The following is a 22,752-nucleotide window of genomic DNA, read 5'->3' as shown; positions in this document are numbered from 1 at the left end:
ATGGTGCACACTGTGGAACTCAGAGCTGGAAGTGTGATGTGAACAGAGCTCAGAGCATGAACTACACCGTGCAACACAGAGCTGGGTTGTAATGCTGATGCACCATCAATAACTCCAAAAGACTGAAGTTGAACACACTGAGAGGCTTTTATTAGCCTTAGAACAAAAGCTCGTTTGTTCTGCATTGGGCAGGGAGCCATGGAACATTCTGGAGCCTGTTGAAAGAGTCACAGGCACAGTTAGCCAATGGATGTGCCCAAACATACAGTGGGTTACAACATTCACCCCTTTTTTTTAAAAATCAAGAGTAGCAGGGTGAAGTGGTGATGATACAGTTCAAATTAAATGGTCTAGATTTTCACTGTTACCATTGAATTTGGGCTGCGGTTGTGATGCAGTGATGGGGACCTGGGGAACCTGTGTGCAACTGTTGATGTTGGGCTGGTGGGTATGTGGTGACGAGTCTGGTGTGTCCTCTGTTGGGGGTGAGGTAATATTCCATGGCCCTGGTGCATTATGGGTGGGTAGGGGTGTGGAGTGATCAGTGAAGGTCTCCAGGGCCCCTGAGGGTGCCAAATCTCTAATGGAGACAGTGTCCTCATGCCCATCAGGGTACACCACATAGACGTATTTGGGGTTGGCATGGAGGAGGTGGACCTTTCAAACTAGGATGGCGGCCCCCACGTGGCGCTGCTGGGGAGGGGTTTAGATTGACCCATTTTAGCATTGAGTCCCTTCTTCCTGCAGGTGGAGCGGACCGTGTCTTTCGCTGGGCAGCATTTCCTCGGCTGCTTGCCCAGCTCACAGAAATAGTACTTCAGGTGCTCCCAGAATGGACGACCACCGAATGCCTCACCAGGTGCTCTATAGTGAACTGAAGAGTGGCAGGAGATCTCAAGGTCGTCCACGTAAGCGCTATAAATTTGCTGTAAAGGAAACCCTATGCTACTGTGGCATCCTGCCAAGAGAATTAGAAGCTGTGGCTGCTGACTGATATCGCTGGTGAGCCCTGAGCGATGAAGCCTATGCCAGTTTCAAAGTCAGGCACTGCCAAAAACTGGTGGAAGGCCGTGAATGGCGTTTCAGTGCAGCAGCCACAGTTAATACAACAATGGACTTCCAGTGTCCCCATTCTTCCGGACCTTCCGCTTCCAGACTGGGACTGGGCCATGGATGAGTTGTTGACTGCACCTGGTGGTGGTAATCAAAGGTGTCCACAAGGTTCTGCCACTGTGGTCAGATCATTAGCAGGGTAAGAGAGTGGCAGCAAGTCCCAAGTTGACGGCGTGCAGGGCAACCACAAAACGGTCGCATTGTTGGTTGAGTAGGCCTCCATATTCTGGAGGGCCATTTCCAGCATACATGCCAGCTCAACTGCTCTCCACAGACTGAGCTCCTCTTGCTCCAATAATCTTTGGTAGATGTAGTTTGACCTGATCCCTGCAACATTGGTGTCTTTGATCAGGTCTTCCGTGTACTCCGTAGCCATCATGGCCTTACATTCACAGGCCATTCTGAGGGTTCGCAGGGCCCAAAGGAACTCGACGTTTGACTCCCTGGGTCGCTGCTTTCAGGCCACCTAGCATAGACTTCATTAATCTTTTGTGGGTACTGGCCCTTTAGAATGATACAACACAGCATCCCTAATCATCGACTCGGGAGAGCAGTACCTGTAATTTGTCTGTCTCTGACCACACAGTGGCTGAAGATGTTTGCAGGACTGCCCCAAAACAACGTAGCCAGAGTTCAAAGTTGGTAAATGCCTCAGGTGATTTAGGGTCGATTTCCAGCTTCTCTGGCTGTAGGATCTGCTCCATTATAAAACTAAAGCTCATGAAATTGATGCACCATCAATAACTCCAAATGACTGAAGTTGAACAAATTAATAGGCTTTTATTAGCTTTGGAACAAAAGCACACATGCTTCTCGACTGTTCTGCACTGGTCAGGGAGCCGTGGAACATTCTGGAGCTGTGGGAGGAGCCATAGGCACAGTTGACCAATGGGCGTGCCCAAACAGACAAACATATGCATACAGTGGGTTACCACAAATGCACACCATGTAACACAGAGCTGGGTTGTGATGCACACCATGTAACACAGATCTCAGCTGCAATATACACCATGTAACAGACCTGGGCTGCGATGTACACAGTGTAGCAGAAATCTGAAAGTGTTAATTACACAGCATAACACACAGCTGGCAGAGCTCCAAGTGTGACGTACACAGAGTAATGAAGAGCTAGGAGTATGATGTGCACAATCTGACACAGATCGAGGAGCGTGTTGCACAAAGAATAACACCTTACTGGGAGATTGATAGAGCTGAGGGTGTAATAATCATACTACCTGCGAAGGTACAAAATACACAGCAGAACCACAAAATACAAGACACAAATTTTATTTGAGTCACCCCAGCGCTGTTGGAGTCACTGAGTGCCTTCTACAGCTTTTGACAATTCAAATTGCGTCCGACAGATTGTCAAACCTGAACAGCTGCGTTTGCGCGGGAAGCTTTTTATGAATGGAGTTTCCTGTTGGCAGTTGAACAGGATGGAATGAGCCATTTAGTGCTTCCATCTGTAAGCCCACTTGAATGTTTCTTTGGCCAGGAACCCAGAAAATGGCTGAAGTAGTTAATTCAGAATGCCTTTGCATAAACAAATGAGAGGTGTTAATTGTCTTGTCTGGAATGTGTTTTTTCTCTCTGACAATCCCAGGTTTCTCCCTGGGCCCAGCTCAGGGCTGGTGACTGGTGTTTTAATACAAATAAATCTGTAATATTTTTCTCATAACAGTAATGTCTGAACATCATAAAAATGCAAACTTTAATATTCCCTCCTGTTTATTATGAATAAGATAACTAATTAGATAATCTTGTTCAAGCCATCCATATGCACACATTTAATCAGGGCAAACACACTCTTGACTAGGAAGGAGACGAGGATGATCATTAGAATAATGCTACCATAATGTAATATCACTCCCCAGAAGTCTCCCTTATATTAAAGGGCCACCAGCCAGAATTTCCCTTGCTTCCCATGCTGCAAATGCTTACACCAGTTTTTTCAATTTTGTTCACCTCCCCAGTGATGTGGTGCGAGTGGAATGATAGTGATCATGATTGCAATGCAACTAGCAATGCCTTAAGGATTATAGATCCTGTTTGATTATACTTGGCTGCCAGTAGGAGGCTGACACAGAGCAAGAGAATCCAGTATGCAAGATCTGTAATGGAGGCTTGTAGCCTCATGGCATGCCTCATGGTGCTGTTTACATCAACTTTAAAGAACCTTTCCCTTCATCCAAGAACTTACACATACGAATATAAGATCAAACACAGTATCAGAAGTGGGATGAAGGAAATTAAAAAGAAATACTTTAAAAGGAAAATCTAAAGTCAGCAACTGATCAGTGAAGAGTTGCTATCAAAGTGGAAAATGGAAGGATTACATCCACCAGCGAAACTTCAGCTGACAGGTAATGTGGCTGAAAATTGGAACAGAATTCAAACATTTTGGATTGTATGTTTGGCAGTTGGAGCTGGTGAGAAAAGTGATGAAGTGAAAGGATCAGTTTTCTTACACATCATGGCTGATGTAGCTCTGGATGTGTATAATAACTTCATATTTGCTGCTGAAGGAGACAAAATGAAACTGTAAAAAAAATGGAACGGTTTGAGGCATACTGCATACCTAATTGTAACGTGGCATTTGAGAGGCACAGATTTTTCACATGTGTACAGAAAATGGAAGAAAGTATTGATCAGTATGTAACTGAATTGAGAAACAAAAACAACACATGTGAATTTGGTGGACTGACCAACTCACTGATAAAAGATCAGTGTGGTATTCTAGATAATAGTCTAAGGGAAAGATTGCTAAGAGAGCAAAATCTAGACCTGGTAAAACCCATAGCACTCTGTAGGGCTACAGAAACTGTAAAATTGCAGGCAAAAGAGCTGTTAAGTAAAACTAGCTGCAACGTGGATGCAGTGAGCAAGAATGGACATAAACCATTTAACAAAAAGAGCACCAAAGTGAAAAGAGAGGCATGGCCAGCGAACAAAAATGAAAGGGACAATCGAAAGCCATGTTGTCAATGTGGTACACAATAGGTACCAAAAAAGTGTCCAGTATATGGTAAAAACATGCTATATGTGCAACAAAAGCAACCATGATGCCCGTTGCTGTCGGAACCAAGTGCAACAAAGCAAGGTTCATACAGTAGATGAATGGGAGATAGAGGAAATCTATGTAGATGTTGTGACTGAAAACAAGAAAGAAAACAGAGACTGGATGTTGAGATTAAAAGTGAATGACATATACATTTCAGTTAAATTGGATACTGGAGCACAAATTAATGTAATATCAGAGACTGATTTTAAGAAGGTTACACCCAGACCCAAGATGTATGGAACAAAAGTGAAAGTGACAGAATATTCAGGTACCGATTACCAGTGCAAGAAGAATGCATGGTCCAAGTGAAATACAAGGACAAGGAGTACATGCTAGCATTAATCATGGTACCAAAGGATGTACAGGCCATACTAGGTTTAATAGCCTGTGAGAGACTGAACCTGGTAAAAAGAGTCCTTGTGGTGAAAAGTGAAGGAGAGACAGTCTATGATGAACTCAAGAAAGAGTACAATGACCTATTTCAGGCTCTAGACTGCCTTCCAGGAGTACAGAATGGATAAACCTGTGCCACCAATAATACATCCATGCAGAAAATTTCCATTTGCACTTCAAAAGCATCTAAAGGCAGAGTTGGACAGGATGGAAAGCCTGTACGTGATTCAGAAGATAGATGAGTCAACGGAGTGGGTGAGTTCACTCGTTGTTGAGGACTAAAAGAATAGAAAGCTTAGAATTTGCCTGGATCCAAGAGATCTAATCAGAGCAATAAAGACAGAACACTTTAAGCTTCCACTGAGCGAAGAAATCATGTCACTTTTGCAAATGCAAAGTTTTTCAGCAAATTAAATGCATCATCAGGATTTTGGCAGTGAAATTGAATGAAGCAAGTTCAAGACTGTGCCCGTTCCATAGACCATTTGGCAGATACAAATTCTTAAGGTTTCCATTCAGAATTGCCTTAGCTCCTGAAGTGTATCACAAAGCTATCCATATGGTCTATGAGCACCTGGATGGAGTTGATACCTCAATGAATGATATCATAGTATGGGGAACCATGAGAATGGAGCATGATGAGAGAGCAAATCTGTTGAATAGAGAGAAATGCCAGCATGGGGTGACAGAACTAACATTTGTAGGTGATATTATTGGCAATGAGGGCATCAGAACAGATCCCAGAAAGGTATCTGCCATTGGGAACATGCCAACGCCACAATGCAAAAAGGACATACAGAGGTTTAATGGAATGGTCAACTGTATGGGTAAATTCATATCCAACCTCTCAGAAAAGATGGCTCCACTGAGAAGATTAACAGAAAAGAATATTGAAATGGAGTGGAATGAAAGGTCACGGAGCGAACTAAAGAAACTGCTCACAGAGGAACAAGTTCTGAGGTTTTACAACCCAGTGAGATCCATCAAGATATCATCAGATGCATCACATAGTGGGCTCGGTGCAGTTCTTTCGCAAAAATATGATGACTAGCAACCCATTGTATGTGCATCACTCTCAATGACAGATGTGAAAAGGCAATATGCACAAATTGAAAAGGAGCTGCTCAGCATCACATAAGGAGTTCATCAGTTTGTGTCAGGACAAGCAATCAGTGCTGAGACTGACCATAAGCCCTTGATTGCATTGTTCCAAAAGCCATTAAATGAATGTCCACTGAGAATACAAAGAGTGATAATCAGGCTTCAACACTATACTCTGAATGTGCATTGCACTTTGGGTTAGTTAATGTACATAGCAGACATTGTCTAGAGCTGTTGACACCACAAACACCAAAATGGATGAAGATGTGAATGCCTTCATGGACATGATAACTAGTTCACTGCCCATATCAGATGCAAAACTGGAGCTCATGAGGTCAAAGACAAACAAAGATGAAACACTGATACAAATGAGAAAAAAAACATCTAGGATGGATGGCCCAACACGAAGCAGGACTGCTCTCCTGACGTTTCAGAGTACTGGAACTGCAAGGCGGAACTATCAGAGGTTGAAGACATCATCGACAAAGGAAGTAAAATCCTTATCCCAAAGAATCTGAGAAAAGAGATGCTGAAAAGGATCCATTGAGGACATCTCGGAATCGAAAAGTGCAAGAGCACTAGAGGTGATGTACTGGCCAAGAATCAACAATGTACAAAATGCTAGAAATAATCCTGCAGAACCACTAAAGCTACACCCAGGACTATACAGACCTTACCAGAAGGTAGGTGCTGACCTATTCATGTGTCAAGGGAAGGACTATCTTGTAGTCACAGACTATTACTCCCTGTATTCAGAGGTGTGTAAACTGAACATCACGATTGCAGATGCTGTAATAACAGGTATGAAAGCCATATTCTCCAGACATGGCGTGGCAAGCAAGGTCTTCACAGACAATGGACCCCAGTTATGCAATTTAAAATTCTGACATTTTGCCAAAGAGTGGGACTTTGTACACACCACATCAAGTACTCATTTTCCACAGTCTAATGGTCGAGAGAAAAAATCAGTATAGACAGTGAAAAGACTGATGAACAAATCAAAAGACAGTGGAATGGACTTCTACCAGAGCATCCTAGTATACTGCACAACATCTCTCGAGTGTGGTATGTCACTAGCACAACTCCTTATGGGATGTAGGCTAAGATCAAACCTACCCATTCAGGAGATCCTCCTAAAAATGAAAGAGGAGGAGAAAGTGAGGAAATTTAAACAACAGAAAGAAAAGCAAAAGTTGACAGAGGAACAAAAAATCTATCACAACTCTACACTGATGATCAAGTATGGCTAAAAGACAAAACAAACTTAGTGAAGTCTAACCAAGATCATACACCATTTAGACAGATGAAGGTGCTGTTCTGTGAATAAATCATTGAGATCTTCAAATGGGACCAGCCTCCAGTAGATAGAAAGATGGATACTGTTGAACAACCTGAATACACAGCTGAGAAGACGTCATCTGAGGCAACAACTGAGATTCAAGGACAATCAATTAGGAGATCGTCAAGACACGTAAATCCTCCTAAGAGACTTATAGAGCAAATTTAAAGACTCCTGTTATAGAATTAAGTAGCGCTATCTTATTCACTCTTCAAGTTTTAGTGTACGTAAATGTGAACACATAAAACAAGTTTGAAAAATGTTAACAATGTTGATAATAATGAAAATGTAAATTCCTGGTGTTAAAGTTAAAATTGCAGAGTTGTACAAAGAAAAGATGTTAGTTAAAAGTAAGATACTTTTGTTTTAAGTGATCATGGTGGCAATGCAACTAGCAATGTCTTAAGGATTATAGCTCCTGTTTGATTATACTTGGCTGCCAGCAGGGGGCTGACACAGAGCAAGAGTCTGCAGTATGCAAGATCTGTAATGGAGGCTTGCAGCCTCATGGCAAGCCTCATGGTGCTGTTAACATCAACTTTAAAGTAGTGAACCTTTTCCTTCATCCATGTGTTGTCTAAGATCTCACACATACAAATACAAGATGAAACAGCAAGAGGTCTGTAATGTTGGAGGATTCATCAGGGATATATGTGCAGCATTGCTTCCCATTGAGTGCAAAGCTTCCACCCTTTTCAGCTAGGAATACTTCCAGATCCATTCGGTTCTGTAAAACCGTGTGCCTTATGGCAATCATTTCAGTGGTAAAAGCTGACATCTGGCTCTGGGTGTGTGTTAGGCACAAGGAAGTACTGTTTGCCACTTACTCAAGGGCAGCTGCCAAATTAATGATTCCTCGTGAATTCCTAGCTATCCCATAGACGAGGAAGGCAATCATCCAAAATCTTTCACCTTCAGAGATAGCCCTTGGCTGTCTGTTTAAATGGGGGTGATCTCGCAACTGGGGTAAAATTCTTAAATGAGGAACCAGAAATGTCAAATAACAGCACCCAGTCCATTGATTGTGGTCAGGTTGATCATCTGTTCAGTGGTCTGTTTCCCCTGGGAGCTAAGTGTAGGCTCGTGGGCCACGTATTCAATAAGTGCTGTTGACTGGGCTGGGTAACACCTTAGTTCCCGTGCAGCTGCTGTTTCCTAAAACGATTGTGTCCTCTCTCTCTTGGAAGTTACAAAAACAGACAGTTAATTTTCCTGTCCCTGGATTCTTCAGGCACCCACAAGTAGGGCCAATGGACAGTTTTGGCTTTATAGGGTGACCCATTCCACGAAGTATCATTGTCCCTTGTTTTCTGACAGGTGTCATGCTCTTTCAGGTGGAATTAGATAAGGCCCATGCAGAGAGAAGTTCACTCTTGTTAAGGGGAACAACTGAAATAAGGATCATGCCTCTACCATGAGGTAGGACTTCAGCACATACTGAACAGTGATTATATTAGCATAGTGAAAACAAAGAGAGAAAGGTGTTTTTATCTGTATCGCCTGTTGTAGGTAAGGTGGTGGCTGTAGAGTGGTCATTTCGGGGGTTGAGCCCTGTGGTCTTGGTATGCTCTGGGATGCATGCTAACGATTACAGGTCCTGTCCGGAAATGGTGGAGCCATCCCAAGGAAAGAGAGCTCCGTATCAGAAAGTACATTGTTTAGTCCAATCAGTCTTTATTTGAGGAAGTCGCGATGATTTTTTTGCAGTCCTTGTAGTGAATCCACTGGGGTGTCCTTTGACTTTCACTGCTGTAGGGGTGGTGAGTAGAATTTGGATTGATCCTTTGCACTGCTGGCCCAACTTCTTGTGGTTCCAGTTCTGAATGAATATGTAGTGTCCTGGTTGGATGGAGCTGTGACCAGGTCTTCAGGGGCTGCTTTCTGTGTGGCCACAACCTGTGAATGTAAAGCTGACAATATGTGGGTTAGTTTCTGGTTGAATCTATCACTTTTTTACTTACAACATGTAAATCGAGGATGATGTCCACATTTTTATCTGCCCCCTCACAGGATGCAAAAAGGACAACCGTAGATTATCTTAGCGGTATCAGGCCAGTAGTTGAGTGTAGAGTGACTCTCATTTCAAACAGGGCCAACGGCAAGACTTTACCCATTTTAACCGTTTACTCAGCTAATTTGGCGAGCTTGGTTTTTTACATCCCGTTGGCTTGCTCCAGTACCCCAGCTGCCTGTGGGTGGTGGATACAGTGAAATTTCTGCCTTGTTCTGAAATGTCAACATATTTCTTCATTAATTTTTGCTATGAAGTATGGCCCATAATCAGAGCTGATGGTATCTGGCTGTCCAAACCTGGGGATTAATTCTTACAGTATTATTCCCACCACTATTCCTGCCATTGTGTTTGTCGTGAGTACTGTTTCAGTCCACCTACTAAAAATATCTATTATCCCCAAATGATACTTACAACATTGAACTCTATGTAATTCAATAAAATCAATTTGTACATTTTTGAATGGCTGTGGCAGCATGGGAGTCACTCTTTTCAGGCATCACAATGCCTTTCCAGGATTATTTCTTTTACATATTTTACATTTTGATACCTGTTTCAAGGTTTCCTGGTGAAACTTCTGGTGCCAGTAGGTTTGCTTAGCCATCTTTACTATTCCCTCCTTTTTGGAGTGTGTCAGGGAGTGTATCTACTTTAGGAGTAGTGGTAAGAAGGTATCAAGTACACAAACTTGTCTGAGAGGGGTAAGCCAAAGGCCCATAGCACACCCCTGTCATTTCCATTCAGCCATTTGCTCTGTAGAGGTGTCCCCTGTATTTGAATTACCTCCCCTACGACAGGCAATGCTGATCTATTCACTATTTTTTGGTCTCCCCTGGGGTAACAACGAGGTGCAGTCCTCTAGCAGCACCTTTTGTGACCTTGTCTGCAAAAGCATTTCCTAGAGTGACAGGAGATCGCTACAGTTAGCGTGAACATCACATTTAATGTCAGCCAGGGAGATGGGAGAGAAATGGCCTGTATCAGATTTTAAACATAAAGGAGATTCTTTATTGGTGAACCTGAGGATGTCAGATATCCTTTATGTTGCCACAAAGCCCCAAAGTTGTGCGCCACTCCAAAAGCATATTGGGAATCAGAGTACATGTTCAAAGACTGCCTCTGTCCGAGAATGCAGACACAGGTTAAGGCAAATAACTCTGCTTGTTGGGCAGGAGGGTGTACTTGAAAAGCAGCTACTTCACTTATTTTAGCTGTTCGTTTAGTGATGGCATATCCCAATTTCTTTTGGCTGAGTTCGTTCACATAGGCTGATCCATCTACAAACCAAGTCTCAGCTCCTGGTATAGGTGTATCCTTTAAATCTGCTCTTGCTCCTGTGCAAAGTTTGTTCCTGTGGAGACAATCAAGGTCTGGGTCACTGTGTCAGCTCCTGGTATAGGTGTATCCTTTAAATCTGCTCTTGCTCCTGTGCAAAGTTTGTTCCTGTGGAGACAATCAAGGTCTGGGTCACTGTGTCAGCTCCTGGTATAGGTGTATCCTTTAAATCTGCTCTTGCTTCTGTGCAAAGTTTGTTCCTGTGGAGACAATCAAGGTCTGGGTCACTGTGTTCTGTTGGGGCATGGGTGAGGAAAGCAGAAGGGTTGATTGAAGTACAATTGTGAAAAGTCAGTTAGGGGATTGACAAGAGCAAAATCTCATAGTGGCTCAGCCTTGCTTGTGTAAGGTCGTGTGTTTACTCAGATGTCAGCAGTGTAGCAACAGAGTGCTTCATGTAAACTTTGACTAGCTGATGAAGTGTGGTGTTGGGTGCTGCCAGTACAATAGCATGCCAGGCAGGGAGTATCTGAGTACACTGAGGGAGTCCTGGGCTACTGGGTCCAATTTAGTGGATAAATATATCACTGGTCTCCAGACATCCCCATAATACTGTGTGAGGACTGCTGTTGTACATTCCTCCTTTAAGGTCACACACAGCTGAAATGGGCGTTCATACAGATGGTGCAGAGGCTGGGGTTTTTTTTTAGAGCCTCAAAGGAAGTCTCTAAGTTTGTGTGGGGCTTTGGGTAAGGCTAGGGGAGATTGGTGTGTAGCGCAATGTCAGGAATTCACTGTCTGCAGAAGTTTAATAAACCTAAAAAGATTCACATTTTTTGGGGGGGGGGGGTCTGAGGGTGCTCAAACTTTACAATTGGTTCCAGGTGGGTGGGTGTCTCTCCGTGGCACTTACTGTGATGCCAATAAATTTAACCTCCTGCTGTCCCCTGGTTACCATCTTTTGTGGGATCACATATCCCCAGTTGTGCAGTATTCAGCAGGGTGATCGTGTCTTCATGGTTTTCCTCTTCTCCAGGGCTGCCCACCAGCAGGTCATATCACGGTGGATTTCCTGGGGAAAGTTAGTTCTCCCAGCTGTTTCTGTAGTATCTGAGAAAATAAGGTTGGCGATTGCACAAAACCCTGTGGTATCCTGGCCCATATAAACTGTTGTCCTTCATATGAAAATGCGAAGAGGTATTGGCTGTTCTGATGCAGTGGAATAGCGATGAAAGCATGTTGTAAATCTATCACTGTAAAGATGAAACCATCTGAGGGTACCTGACTCAGTGCCATTTATGGCACACAAATCCTGTACTAGGCACCAGTCAGATCTCCCTGGCTTGGAACAGAAAAAATAGGCATGTTACAAGGGACTAAAATACCCTGAGCCAGCAGGGACTGAACTAGTGGCTGGATTCCTTCCTTTGCCTTGGCTTAAGCAGGTACCTTTGTGAAATCAAAGGTAGCTTTGCCGAGGGTTTTAGAGGCTCCTCAAAAGGGGTGCAATCTGTCTTTCCCACCTTGTAGGGAGAGGTGGACCATAACTGTTCTGTAACCTCATCAGTTGAGGGTACTTGACGTCAGGTGACTGTTCTGCTAACCGTTGTCATCTAGGGCCACAATTTAATAGTCCCTTGCATAAAGGTCTGGAGTTTCAGAAATGTCAGCTTGTGTCACCAGTGTCTGCGTGAGGAACCCCAGCTCCTTCGCCCTGTGGCACTTGTTTACCTCCAAGGTAACATGAGGGTGTTCTAAGCCTGATTGTCACCAGAGATCATCAGGTACCTCAATGCTTTCCCCGGGGGTCATTTAACCAGCCCTTGGATCCAAACTTCAACCTGGGTTCCCTCAAACTTTGCGAAGTGATCCTCCACTTTCCTATCTATCCCCGATGTGATATGTGGCATGGAGGTTGTGGATGTTGTCGAAAGTAGATGATTGGTGGAAATCAACTGACCACCACTGCGGGGTCATTAAGCATAAAGCAATCATTCATATTTTAACATGTTCATCAACATGGACTCCTTTATTTGAACAATGGATTTTGAGTCCCATTCCCATTAGTTAATCTCTCACAGCCAGGTTGCATCCCAGACTATGGGTGATTGAGAAGGGAAGGCAGCGCATTGTGTTGCTATTTTCCACATTTAAGGGGTCTGTTGATTGGTATTCTTTCCTTCTTCCTTCTAGCCCAGAAAGGCAGACCGTATTGTTAGACATGAAAGTTATACTGTTCCAGTTTCTGATCCAAAGTTGAGAGTATTGCCCAGGTAACGATCAAAATTAGAGTTGGGATTCTCTGTACAGCCATTTCTACAATTGGCTCCAAGGGGAGCATTGTGGCAATCCTGTGTTAGTCATTGCCATTTTGTACATGGACATGGGGACCTCTTTTTCCCACCCCTGTCTTCTTGAGACTCTGGTATAGGATCTGAGTTCCGTCTTCTCTGGTTATTTCCAGGTCCTCTTGTGAGGCTGAATACTTAGATTTATTTTCATAATTGTCCCTGGAGTGGAGCGGGAATTCATATTTGGGTTTTGGATTAACTACAGTTTCCTGTTCTCTGCCTTTGGGCCAGGATGCAATTACTGCATGCCATTGAAGGTCTCTTGAATTATATGCCCAATCAAGATTTGCCTTTAGTAAGGAGGATGTGCTTGCTCTGTAACATGGGTGCAAACAAGTGCACTGAAATCTGTGATTGGGATACCTCCTTTTCCCACAGTTCCTGTGATATTTGTCATCTTCTTCTATATTGAGAATGGCATATCTCAGGGAAAAAAAAATCTCGTGGTGGCACCAAGTACATTGTCATGGTTGATCATAGGGTATTTTACAAAACTGAAAGGGTCTTTATCTCTTTTAGGAGCATTTTGGGATATAAGCATAATTTCTCGAGGCTTCCAGGGAGTGTATAATTCCATAGTGTCGAGTTGATTTGCACAACCTGCCCTTGGGTTTGGGGCCATTCTGTTAGCCTTTTTACTCCCTCACTTTGGGCACATTCTCACTGTTTTGGCTGTTACCCCATACCATTCCTCCTCTCTCTCTCTCTTTTTCTTCTGGTTCCTCTTCTATGAGTGGTAGGGCTGTTGGAGGGAGAGTAGGCCTCTGTTCAGGAATGGGGAACTTTAGAGTGGGGATGGCACATAGGGTGTCGACTGTAAAGGCTAAAACTCTGTGTTTTTGATTCTTAGTTAATTTTGTGCCCGTCTCTTTAAGATAACTGTTTGTAGTGTTACCCTAGTGACTATGATGTAATGTGTCATAATATCCACGCAGGCTAACGGCTTGCCTCTTATTCTATGAGATGTGAAGGAAGTGTGAGCACGAGAAAAATTTTTCTTTTGAATTTTTGTATCTTTAAATACTTTTTGTATCTCTATATATCTTTGTATCTCTATCATAAAGTAAACACTTTTATTCATTTTTATGGAAGAATTGTTGCGAAGCTATGCAAAATATTTATCTGTCCTATCAACGAATTAAAGCTACATAAAGTAACAGCCACAGAGTTTGATTTGTTGGATTAAAGAGATTGAAATTTGGGATATCGCAGCTCACACTTTGGAAGATGATACTCTGAAATTAGAATAAGGAAAGTGTCATCTATACCCACTGGGAATCCAATAATTCCTCTTCCTCAGTATCATGTATAAATAGGTTCACTGTGCCTGACAAGTGGTCCTGAGGTATACTATTGTAATGCTGCTTTGATTTGGTAAGAATTTGGCATTTTTGTTGTTTTTCCTTGTCTATCCTCTCCTGCTGTTTGTTGTGCCATTTGCATTCTAACTGCAAAATTTGCCAGGTTCACCATTCTGAGTGCTTATCCCTATTCCTCTGCATTGTCTCTCCAGCTTTTATTTTTCTCACATCCCCCTTCTTATTGGCATCCTCTATCCATTCCCTAATTTTCTTTTTCCATTTCTTAGGTGCAGCTTTTTTCCTCACCTTAATTGTTCTGCCTCAGCAAAAGTGCTTTTATTTCATGTTCCTCCTACTGGCCAAGCTTCATCTCAAAGAGTCTTTTGCTTAACATAGCTGAGAGGAGACAGTACAGTTTACCATGGTTTGGGTGCAGAAAACACATCTGCTGCACCGGGGTAACCTCATTGCTTGTATCCATAGCCTGGTCTGATTTGCAAACAGTTTTCCTCATTCTATATCAGATTGAGTTAAACTGTGATTTACCATACAATTTCCCTGACTAACAAACATAGCCTTTTCTGAATGAACAGTTTAACAGTAAAATTTCTGCACCTAACAAGCGTAGCTTTTCCTGAATGAACCAATTCCAAAAAGGTTCGCAGTTAAGCAAAAATTTTGTAACCAGCCTCTGAGTTAAGGTCCAGATTCACAGATGGCGTAAAAGTTATTTTCCCTGTCTAACAAAGGTAGCCTTTTCCAAATTAACCATTTCCAAAATAGATCTCAGTATACTTTTATCACCAGTCTTGGAGTTAAATTTGCCCGGCTAATAGTCGTAGATGTTTCCGAATGGAACCATGTCCAACACAGTTCTCATTAAATTTAAGCCAGCGCTTACAAGTCTTTCCGATAACAAGCATAATTTTGTCCTTATGCCATCCTTCACAATTCCTTATTTAATTTTTCTTACCTTGAACTCTGGGTCTTTGGTTATCTGCATGGTTCTGTCTCTCAGTGGGGAACCAGATCCACCTCATATGAGGGACCACAATGCTCCCCAGTAACGGTGAAAGAGTTCGGGCTCATGGGTCTTGAAAGTATACTTAACTCTGTCCAATGTCCCAGAGTCTTTGTGGCTGCTTACAGCATACGTGATGATCTTCCCAGCAAGAGGTTGCCGATTATGCCAAAGTAGTAATTGTGTTGCCTGTTAGGGTATAAAAGTACACAACAGAACCACAAAATACAAGACACAGATTTTATTTGAGTCAGGCAAGCGGGAATGACTAGCATTAATATCAGGTAGGCAGTGCCACCCTGGTTAATACTGGAATCTCATTGAAACAATACAATATTTAAGGCATATTCTTGCATACAAATTTGATAGGCATTTCTTTGAACCCATTATTACAGGCACAGATTTTCATTCCCTTCTAAAGACAGGGAAATAGTTTGACGTTAATCATTTATAGACATGTACAAGTTATAATTAAAAGATATCCTTCTTGCATACAACATTAACAGTCATCTGGAAGAGTTGCTCCCAATATACAATGACATCCATTCTCTGCCTGCCTGATATCTGGTCTTTAATTATCATATGTAAAAGGATAGTTTCACAATAATATTAAACCATCAGGTTAACAATGAAGAGCGAAACCTCTGGGCAGAAACAATATTGGGTTGGAACTGGGTGCGTTTGATAGCCTTTGACAATTGTGAAACCTGGACAGCTGTGTTTGCGCATGAAACTTTTTATGAATGGAGTTTCCCAATGACAGTTCAACAGAACGGGATATTTGATGGGTGTTAATTGTCTTGTCGTGAATGTGTTTTGCTCTCTGGCAACCCTGGGTTTCTCTCTGGCCCCAGCTCATAGCTGGTGACTGGTTTTTTAATACAAATAAATCTGTAATGTTTTTCTCATAACAGTAATGACTGAACATCATTAAAATGCAAACTTTAACAAGGATGTGATCAAAGGTTCCTTTTATTGTCGTGTACTGATATATAACTCAACTCATGTCTGCCATAAGGCAAATGAAAAATCACCATGACCATAGTAGAAAGAGAAGCAAAAGGGAGTTCCTTCAGAGTCACTGAGTGTCTGTGGATTCACCTCCAGCGCTCCTGCAGCCAAAGAGATTCCAGTTCAAGCCATTGGCAACCTGAGGTCCAGATCCAAATCTGATTATGATCAGGAAGCCTTCAGCATCTGAGACTCTTTGGAAGCCCTTCTTGCCCTCGGCACCCTCTCAAATCCTGGTTCCAATACCTGGTTCCCATGAGCCAGTCTCCAGCAGATAACAATCTGTGTAAGTCCTTTAACCACAGGACACCAACCATAAACAAACTGTGTGGGTCCTTTAGCTACTGAGCCCCTACCGTGGCCCCTGACCTGTAGGGTCATTTCCTATGCTTCTTCTCAACAGTGGTGTGTTCTCCTTGTTTCTTGTGCCCTGTGCCAGTCTGCTGCTTGCCTGAAGTCTATCCCCCCCCCACCCCCCATGGGCACCACCATGTTGGATAGAGACCTACACGAGCGATCATCATCACACTGAGCAGTAGGGCCCTGCGGAGCCACGTTTTACCTTCACTCCCTGCTCTCCCAATTCTGCACCAGTGGCATCGCTGTCATTTCAGTAGCTCAAGTAGCACTGACATTTTAAAAAAAATATATAGAATAGCAAAAAAATAGGCATGTGATGTTTACAGAAAAATTCAGAATTGGGAGTATGATGTACACAGAGCTGGAATGGTGATGTAGACAGAGTAACACAAGAAATTGCAGCAGGGTTCCTTCTGTCATTTAAGAGAAGGTTGGGTGTGAGGGGGTTGAAGGGTTTTGGGTGGAGAGTGGGAGGGGGAAGCTAGTGAGGTTGTTCAAGTGAACTGGCGCGGACTCGAAGGGCCGACATGGCCTGTTTCCGCGCTGTAAACAGTTATATGGTTATATGGTTATAGTTGGGAATGTGATATACACAGATAAACAGAGCTGGGTGAACACAGAACACAGAATTGGGAGTGTAATATATACAGAATAGCATCAAACTAGGTGTTTGATTTAAACAGAATTACACAGAGCTGTGGGCATGATGTACTCAGGATTAAACAGCTGGGAGTATGACGTAGATAGGATAACAGAGCTGGGAGACTGGCATAAACACAATAGGCCTTTTCATAGTTGGCCTCCCCATGGAGGTGAATGAAAAGGTATTTCTTACCTTTTCATGCAGGCCCAGAGAAGCCTGCTCCAGTCCCCTTTTAGCCTGGAGGTGATTGGGGTGTTGATGCAGCTTTCAGGAGGTGTGGCTACTGGTGCCATGAGCTGAAGCAGCTGTGTTGCAGTGCGATTGAAGAACAAGACAATGATCGGACGTGGTCGAGTCGAAGTTCAGTAAAAGTTGTTACTCAGTCACCTGCAGCTTTTAAAACCCCCGCAAATTCCAAATGACGTCATCGCATTGTGATGTCATGATGTCGCTCGGAACCTCCCGAGCTAATTCGATTAACCCTCTGGTGAGCCACTACAAGGCACTCCCCGAACCAGTGATAGGAGATTAAATCTCCGGTGCCGTTACTATCCACTACTCTTGGGCTTTAGTCGGTCAATCGTTAATGTCTCTGGATCCCCCAATGTCCAGTACACAAGTTGTACTATTGTTTCATAAGCCTCTGAAGAGGGCCCTCATATGATCTTGGAAAGGATGGCGTGTGTGCACCTCTACGCACAAAGACAAACTCACAGTCCTGGAGTTCCTTTGGGATGAAGGGTGTGTTGTTCCATGCCTTGACATGGGAACGGGAGACAATTTTCCAAGCTGCTCTTGGCACCTCCTGTCTGTGTCCTATGGGCATGAATTCCCCAGATACAATGAGCGGGGTTCCATAAACCAACTCAGGTGATGAGAAGTTGAGATCCTCCTTGGATTCTGTTCTTATTCCCAGGAGGATCTTATTCCCAGGGCAGCTCCTCCTGAAGGTAGGCCATCAGTGAAGCCTTCATGTGCCTATGGAACTGTTCACCAGGCCATTCAACTGCAGGTAGCAGGCTGTCATGTGGTGGAGCTGCATTCTCAGCAGACATGATAAAACATCCCAGATTGTGTGGAGGTAAACTGTGGGCCTCTATCAGAGGTAACATTTGTGGGTAGGACAAACTGAGATACCCAGGCAGAAATTAAAAACTGTGGTGCATGAATCGGTTAATGAGTCTGTCATAGGAACTGCCTCCAGTCACCTAGTGAATCTGTCGATTATTGTTAACAAGTACCTAGATCCTCATGATACTGGAAGCAGGCGGTCCAACAATGTCGACAGGTACGTGGTCAAATATGCGCTATGGTGGCTGGTAAGGCTGAAGTGGCGCCTTCACGTGCTTTTGCATTTTTGCAGAATGGCATTCCATGAAAGACTTTGCCCAGTACATGACCTGCTTTTTGAGTTCATGCCATATAAACTAGTCGGTTATCAGGCGGACCATCGCTCGAATGGAGGGGTGGGACAGTCCATGAATGGCATCGAAAATGCAATGTCTCCACTCAGCAGGGACAATAGGGTGAGGCTGACTTGTGGAAACGTTGCACAGGAGAGTGGTACCTTGCAGCCTAATGGCTATATCCTCAAGTTGCAGGCTTGTGACAACAGTTCTATAAGCTGGCGTTGAGCTTTGGCAAGTACCATGTAGTCCACACCTGGAGAGGGGGCACGTACTGCTTGAAAGGAGGAGCGGACAGGGCGTCAGCTACCACATTAGTCTTACTGGATACATTTTAATCCTGGTTGAAAACTCGGATACGCAAGTTAGGTGGCATTACTGGCAGGTTGACCAGGGATCTGATGCCTTTGCGGTTTGTGGTTAGTAAAAACCGCTAAGTCCCCGCCTTTCAAAAAATAGTGTCTGACCTCTAGGTACAGTGCCAGCAGTTCCCTATTGAATGTGCTGTATTTAGTTTCTGGAGGGTGGAGATGCCTCCTAAAAAAACGATAGAGACTTCCTTGTCCATTGGTGTACCAATGGACACCGCCTACTGCAGCGTTGGATGTGTCTATCGTCAAGGCGGTTGATGCATCCATTTGTGGATGGACCAGCAATTTGCCTTCGCTAGGGCATCTTTGGTCTGCTGGAATGCTACCATCATCTCCTAGAAAGTGATGTTAGAAATTGACCATTGCCACAAATTCCTGGAGTCCTTTGATGGTATCAGGCCTCATGAATTTGAGGATGGCTTCCACCTTGCTAATTAATGGAACGACACCCCAGCTACTGATCTGATGTCTCAAGAACTTGATAGAGGACTATCCGAATTTGCACTTGTCAGGGTTCATAGTTAGTCCAAACTTCTGTAGGTGATGGCAGAGTAAACACAGATGCTGCAGGTGCTTTTTGTGGGAGTGGCTGCCAATGTACTCATTGGGACTCATGTCATCCTAGTATACAAAAAGGAGGTCCATGCCATGCCCACGGCGTCCATTAGTTGCTGGAATGTTTGTGCAGCATTTTTGAGTCCAAAAGCCACTCTCAAAACTTCGGAGGCCAAACGGTGTTTTGATGGTGATCTTGGGCACATCCTCCAGGTTTACAGGTATTTGGTGGTATCCCCACACCATCAATTTTAGAAAATATCCTGATTCCAAGATTAGCTATAAAGTCCTGTATATGGGGCACAGTCTGCAGTGGTAGTGTCATTGAGATGCCTGTAATCCCCTGCAAGGTCTCCAGCCTCCTGTGGCTTTGGCAACCATATGTAGCGGGGAAGCCCCAAAGGTATCAGCCTACATATGATTCCAAGTTCCTCCATTCTGTGGAACTCTTGATTTGCAAGCTGCAACTTGTCGGACGACAGGCATAGGGCTCGGATGTGTAGAAGAGGTCCTTAGGTGAGGATGTGGTATGCGACACTATGTTTGGGTGTGGCAGTGGAGAACTTGGGAATGACAAAGTCCAGAAACTCCACAGGAAGTTTGGTGAATTCGTTGTTCAAGTACTCCATGGCGTCTAGGTGCGAGGCAGGTAGTTTTTCAAGGTGGGAAGTCTGGAAAGTTGTGGTGTTCGCCAACTGGTGCCCTATTAAATCTACCATCAATGAGTAGGCTCTGAGGAAGTCGGCACCCAGCAATGACCGTGACACAGCAGCAAGAATGAACTTCCATGTGAACATTGCCAAACTTCATAGTTCATGTGCTGTACTTACAAATCAAACTGTTATTCACCACAGTGAGCATTGGACCTGCCCTACTGGTATGAGCATCAAAGCCCAAAGGAGAAAGGACACTTACTGGGTCGACAAGAATTTTGTCCTGGGAGAGTTTGTCCCAAAACGTAGAGTAGGCTGTTACAGTGGCCAGGCATGGTGTTTTCACAGAAAAGTGCAAGGGGGTCGGCAGCTCCAGAACCTCAGCGTTGATGGTAAAAACACCAGGAGGTTGTCACTGAATTGTGCTTGTCCAGGGTACTTGTGGAGCCTGCGTCTTTAGGTATGATGCAGCACTAATTTCTGTTGGCCTCGTGCCTTGCTGTTTCGCGCACCACAGAATGTCTGCACAGGCGGCCACTATTTGAGGGTTATCAAAGTCCTCATCAGCCAACATAAGGTGGATGTATCTTCTGGCATATGCTCTAAAAACAACTGCTTGAAGAGCAAGCAACACCGATGCCAATGCCAGCATGCCGTTCATCAACTCCGAAGGGATGCAGTCCCCCAGGCCAGTGACAGACCGTCAATCTGGAGAAGGAGGGCTTTTAGGGCTTCGTATTTGGTGAGAGCTGGTTGGTCCCGAAGGAAATCCACTATTCGACCAGCCATGTCCTGGTTGAGGGCGCTTACCACATGATAGTACTTAGTGGTTTCCACTTCTATCTTGCGAATGTGGAACTGCACCTCAGCCTGCCTGAACCAAACTTCGGGTTGAGTCGTCCAAAAGACAGGCAGTTTGATCGAAACCGCTGTGTTGTCCATGATGGGTCCAAAATCCGTTTGGGCCCATTGGGGTCGCCAATGTAGCAGCTATGTCCCAGTGTGAAATGAAGAACAAGACAATGATCGGACATGGTCGAGTCAAAGTTCAGTAAAATTTGTTACTCAAACAGTCACCTGCAGCTTTTAAAATCCCGCGCATTCTAAATGACGTCATCACATTGTGACATCATGATGTCACTCAGAACCTCCTGAGACGGCTTGATTAAGCTTCCGGTGAGCTGCTACAGAGGCATGATTAGTGACGTGGATGAAATCAAAATGGGTGGTATGGTGGACAGTAAAGAAGGTTGCCTGAGGGTACAACAGGGTTGGGATGAATTAGGAGAATGGGCAAGGAATAGCAGATGGAATTGATCTCAGGCACATGGAAAGTGATGCATTTTGGGAAGTTAAGTTACCAGGCTCAGTAACAATTGCTACCCCTCCATCATCAGACTCCAAAACAACAAACTCAGACTCAGACTCATTTAAGAACTCTTACTTAACACATTATTGGTTACTGAATATTTATTTTTTCTCTGTATTCATTTTCATTTCTTTCTTTGTTCACATTTCTCTTGTGTATTCATATCTTTTCTTGAGTACAGTTTCTCGCACTCCTGATCAGTAGAAATTCTGCCTGACCTGGAGGATAAAGGATCTCAGGGTTGTATGTAATGTCATGTATGTACTCTGACAATAATTATGAACTTTGAACTTTGGTATCAAGGGCAATGAGCTTGATGTATACCGGATAACTACAAAGTGGCAACTCTACATACAGTGGAAGAGTTTGACCTGGGAATCTAATGTGAAAATGATAAATCATGGCCAGGACCAGAAAGTACACAGGGACATAATACTTAAAACATATTTCCCTCAGAAGCCTGTGCCATCTTTGTTGGCTTTGTGAAGCAATCTATGCTGCAAGCCTAGACAGGCAAGGCTTCTCAACTCTTCCTCCATTACACCACCGAGTACTTTGGTGCTGCTTCCTGCACCCAAAACGAGCTTGTCAACTTTATCGACTTTGTTGCAAACTTTCATGCCGACCTCAAATTCATTTGGTTTATCTCTGGCAACACTCTCCCTTTTTTCGATCTCTCAGTCTCCAGATATTTTCTACAATCTACCAAATCCCCCAGTTATCTCAATTACACCTCTTCACACCTTGTGTCCTGCAAGGATTCTATATTTTTCTCTCAATTTATCTGTCTCCATCATATTTTTGTCAAGGTTGAGGTCTTTCATTCCTTAACATCCAAGATGTCCTCATTCTGTAAACATCCTGGCTTCTTCTCTACTGCCATCAACTTGGCCCTTACCCACATCTCTTCCATTTCCTGCACATTTGTCCTCGTTCCCACTGCCCCTAGACACAACAATAACAAGATTCTCCTTGTCCGTACCTACCATGCCACCAACCTCTGTATTCAACATATCATTCTCCACATTTCTACCACCTACAATGTGATCCCACCACCCAACACATCTTCCCCTCCCCATCCTCTTTCTTCAGGAATTGTTCCCTTCATAATTCTCTCATCTACTCATTCTTTACCCTGCCCCTGTGATTGCAGGTAATGCTACACTTGTACCCACATCTCCTCTGTCACTAACATTTGGTGCCCCAAACTGTCCTTCCAAACACAACTGTGAATCAGCAGGTGTCATGTACTGTATCCAGTGCTCCCATTGTGGCCTCCTCTGCAACAGAGCAACTGAATGCAGATCGATAGTTTGTTAAGTACCTTCAATCTGTCTGCTGAAACAGCAAGAACCTCTCAATAGCCAATCATTTTAATTCCATGCACCATTCCCACACCAACATTTCGGTCCATA

General features: G+C 43.8%; 2 protein-coding genes across 10 annotated transcripts in view; one reads left to right on the top strand and one right to left on the bottom strand.

Annotated features, from left to right (window-relative positions):
* Positions 1-21,004, bottom strand: part of LOC138761747 (melanophilin-like) — a 228,375-nt gene extending 207,371 nt beyond the window's left edge. For 7 of the 9 annotated variants that reach the window (XM_069934432.1, XM_069934440.1, XM_069934443.1 and 4 more), the window contains exons 1-3: positions 17,176-21,004; positions 14,922-15,158; positions 7,838-8,920 (exon numbers count right to left, since the gene is read on the bottom strand). The gene's annotated coding sequence lies outside the window, so the exon portion shown is untranslated. The remainder of the gene's footprint in view (positions 1-7,837; positions 8,921-14,921; positions 15,159-17,175) is intronic. The other 2 variants (XM_069934433.1, XM_069934434.1) reach the window with 2 other exon arrangements.
* Positions 1-22,752, top strand: part of LOC138761748 (uncharacterized) — a 119,984-nt gene that overhangs the window by 82,233 nt on the left and 14,999 nt on the right. The window lies entirely within an intron of this gene.

The sequence above is a fragment of the Narcine bancroftii genome, chromosome 4 (assembly GCF_036971445.1).
Source record: "Narcine bancroftii isolate sNarBan1 chromosome 4, sNarBan1.hap1, whole genome shotgun sequence".
Lineage (NCBI taxonomy): Eukaryota > Metazoa > Chordata > Chondrichthyes > Torpediniformes > Narcinidae > Narcine > Narcine bancroftii.
The sequence above is the reverse complement of the archived record's forward strand: the minus strand, read 5'-3'. Positions and strand labels throughout refer to the sequence as shown.